Source organism: Cebus imitator, unplaced genomic scaffold (genome assembly GCF_001604975.1).
Source record: "Cebus imitator isolate Cc_AM_T3 unplaced genomic scaffold, Cebus_imitator-1.0 Scaffold54, whole genome shotgun sequence".
Classification (NCBI taxonomy): domain Eukaryota; kingdom Metazoa; phylum Chordata; class Mammalia; order Primates; family Cebidae; genus Cebus; species Cebus imitator.
In genome coordinates this window covers 1,259,133-1,263,036 of record NW_016107369.1, presented here as the reverse complement: position 1 = coordinate 1,263,036, position 3,904 = coordinate 1,259,133, and the positions used below count along the sequence as shown (strand labels likewise).

The 3,904-nt window shown below is 45.0% G+C and overlaps 1 protein-coding gene and 1 pseudogene across 9 annotated transcripts in view; one reads left to right on the top strand and one right to left on the bottom strand.

The window, feature by feature from the left end:
* ADCK1 (aarF domain containing kinase 1) overlaps positions 1 to 3,904 on the top strand; it is a 140,861-nt gene that overhangs the window by 54,750 nt on the left and 82,207 nt on the right. The window lies entirely within an intron of this gene.
* Positions 126 to 1,026, bottom strand: LOC108304394 (annotated as a pseudogene). Its single transcript, XR_001825235.2, has one exon. The product of XR_001825235.2 is annotated as a 60S ribosomal protein L6-like (transcript).

Sequence of the window (3,904 nt, the reverse complement as noted above, 5' to 3'; positions counted from 1 at the left end):
TAGTTTTAGTAGAGATGGGGTTTCACCATGTTGACCAGGATGGTCTCGATCTCTTGACCTCGTGATCCACCCGCCTCGGCCTCCCAAAGTGCTGGGATTACAGGCTTGAGCCACTGCACCCGGCCTGGTAATCAGTTATTTAATTAGATTATTAGGACATTTAAAATTCCAGTTTGTAAGGATAAATTCCATTTGTCAGGGCAAACACAGATCGCAGGTAGCCCTGGAGCTGAGGAATAGCTTTGATTTTTGGTAAAATTTGTGAGTCCACAGCTTTCTGATCAATCTTGCGCTGCTCTGTAATCTCGTGTTTCTCTTTCTGTGTCGAAGATCTCACCTTCCTGGTGTCTGGGCTTCCGCAGCTTCTTCTTCTTGAAGTAAGCATCAGTAAGATGTTTTGGGATTTTTACATTGCTGATATCAATTTTGGTTGAGGTGGCAATGACAAGTTTCTGGTGCGTTCTTTGCAGAGGAACTCAATTGAGGACCAGAGGTCCAGTCACAGGTAATAAGCCACTAGCCAGCTGCTTCAGGAAAACCACCCTCTTGCCCCTGTGGCGTCCAGTGAGGATGATCAGAATGGTCCCGGGGGTGATGCTGGCTCGCAGTTTTCTCACATGCTGACTAAAGGGTTTTCTTTGCCGTGGCTCAACAGCTTTTGGGGCACGTCTTCAGTAGGATAACACCTAGGCATTTTGTGAAGTTTAACCACCCGGGTACCGCTGTTTTTGTCACCACCAACTGGTTTTGTAACAGTTGCAAGAATCTTCTCCTTCTTTTTCTTTTCAACCTTGGATTTAGCGGCTGAGTACGTCCTCTTGTGCATGGCCTTTCTGGAATACATGGCAGATTGGGAATACCTGCCAATTCCTCTGACAAGAACAGGATTGCAGCTGCAATGGGGCTTCCCCTTCTTGGGCTTTTTAGCCTTGAGGTACCCTTTTTCACTTTGCTACCAGCATCAACCTTCTTGGCTTCAGGTTTCTTCTCTTTAGTGTCCGACTTCTCAACTTTTTCACCCGCCATCTTGCAAGATGGGAAAAAGCTATTTTATTTTTTTAGAGACAAGATCTTGCCGTGTTGCCCAAGCTGGTCTCGAAATCTCCGGCTCAGGCAATCATCCCCCTTAGCCTCCTAAAGTTCTGGGATTACAGGCGTGAGACACCATGCCTGGCCTAATGTTTTTAATGTTTTTTTCCCTGCAATGTCTGATCTGCCATTAATCTCATCTCTTGTGCTTTTCATCTCATGCATTACATTTTTAATATCTAAAAGTTTGATAGAGTTCACTTTCTGTCTCTTTTATGCCATCCATATCTTGGCTCACTATAACCTCTGTCTCCTGGGCTGCCTCCGCCTCCCAAATAGCTGGGACTTCAGGCGCATGCCACTGTGTCTAGCTAGTTGTTGTATTTTTTGTAGAGATGGGGTTTTGGCATGTTGCCCAGACTGGTTTTGAACTCCTGAGCTCAGGTGATCTGTCTGTCTTGGCCTCCCAAATTGCTGGGATTACAGGTGAGAGCCACCATGCCCAGCATTGTGCTTCTATTTTTAGGGTGGTAGATATTTTTGTGTCTTATAAATCTTGAGCTTTGTTCTGGGACACTGTTAAGTTATTCGGAAGTAATTTGTTTTTTTTTTAGATCTTGCTTTGAATATTTGTTAGATGGGAATGCAACAGTATTTGTTTTTGGATATATACCATTACTGTTGTGAGGCTTTCTGGGTATTGCAACAAGTGTCCCATAGATTCTGAGATTTTTTTCAGTTTGGCTGGTGGAAATAGGCCCTATGGGAATGTTGGGTACCATGAATCCTACTCTTTTTCGGTTCTTTTCCTGGACTCAGGCAATGTTTGGATATGCATGTGCTGATTAGTACTCAGCTGTATATGAGGTGGGCTCTCTGCAGATCTTTAGTGTTCTTTCTTTTACACTTTCCTCTTCACTGCTCTGTCCTTTGAACGCTTTCTGGACTGTCAGCTCCTTCTCCTCAACTCAAGGAGTCTTCTGGTCACTGCCTGGCTTTCCCTCCCTGCCATGTCAGCCTGGAAAGTCCCAATGCAGTGAACTAGGGCATTCATCATGTTCACCGTGTTTCTTTCTCATCTCTCAGGAATCACTTGTTCTTCCTTGTCTGATGTCCAGTGTCTTGAAAACGGTTGTTTTATATATGTTGTCCAGTTTTTTTCAGATGGGAAGGTAATTTTAGTCCCTGTTTTGGATGAAATGTCAAGGCTGACATCATGATTTATGGCCTAAAAAACTCCAAGTTTAGCGTTGCCATTTCCTAAGATGGGGAAGACTGTGGGAAGAACAGGTTTGGTGGTGGTGGGAGTTGGGGGAAAGTCAGGCTAAGTTTGAAGAGCCTACTGGATATTGGAGTAATTGATGTCACAGAGGCAGTTGGAATCAGCAAGCTCCAGTCAGAGGACTGGTCTGGACAGCAGACACACGTCTCTGTGTCATCAATGTGTGGATGGTATTTACAGCCATGATACTGGATGAGATCCCCAAGGGAATATAGCTAGAGTATTAGATTAATCCCATTTTTTGTTTTCTATATTCTCTGGTGCTTTGACATCTTGAGGTTATGCTGGCATTGGAGAGACTACTACTCTCAGGGTCCACTAATTCCTAGAGTTAGGTAGCAGCTCTCTTGGCAGTGTGGTTTTTTTTTTTTTTTTTTTTTTTTTTAATGGAGTCTCACTCTGTCATCCAGGCTGGAATATAGTGGCGTGATCTTGGCTCATTGCAACTTCCACCCCTGGGTCCAAGTGATTCTTGTGCCTCAGCCTCCTGAGTAGCTAGAATTACAGGTGACCACTACCACGCCCGGCTAATTTTTTTGTATTTTTAGTAGAGATGGGATTTTGCCATGTTGGCCAGGCTTGTCTTGAGCTCTTGACCTTAGGTGATCTGCCCTTGTTTGCCTCCCGAAGTGCTGGGATTACAGGGGTGAGCCACTGCTCACAGGAGTCTGCTTTTCATATTGCAGACCAACAATTCAGAGCCCGTACCTCACAGCCAACTACTTTATCAGGCTCTTACAGTCTGGGCTACTATTCCCCTGTCCTAATTTGCCCCATCATTAGGTAGTGGAAAACTGGGGACAGCTCCCATCCCCCAGAGCCCCATGAAATTGTTCAAACTAACCGGTCCTAATCTATTTACCTTGCCTTGACCATTCCTTCACAGGGAATAGCAGCAAAGGCTCTTGTCCAGATTTTCCTACTTTCCCCTCTGCCTTTCATTCTGGTGCTGCCCCACATGGCCTTGCGTGGCATGCCATCATGCTATTTCTAGAGATTTGTGAGTAAAGACCTCTGCTTTCATGGTAATCATTTCTGTGTGTGTGTGTCTTACCACACACATGATTGAAACAAATCCCAATCCCCGTGTTGTAAGTATAGAAACACCAGCTCTGGCTAAGTGGACATATGTATTACCTCAGCTCATTTAATCTTCGTAGCAGCCCTATGAGGTGTAGGTACTATTACTGTCTTACTTTTATAGACGAGAAGACTGAAGTAGAGAACAGATATGTAACTTGCCCGAGCCCACCAGCTTCTATGTGCCAGGCTGAAGTGCAGTGACACGATCTTGGCTCGCCACAACCTCTGCCTCCTGGGTTCAAGCGATTCTCCTGTCTCAGCCTCTCGAGTAGCTGGGATTACAGGCATGTGCCACCACAGCCAACTAATTTTTTATTTTTAGTAGAGATGGGGTTTCTCCATGTTGGTCAGGCTGGTCTCGAACTTCTGACCTCAGGTGATCCACCTGCCTTGGCCTCTCAAAGTGCTGGGATTACAGGAATGAGCCACCACGCCCAGCCCTGTGTTCTTAACTACAGAACTATTCCATGTGTGGTCAGAGTGGGATTTTTTTTTTTTTTTTTTTTTTTT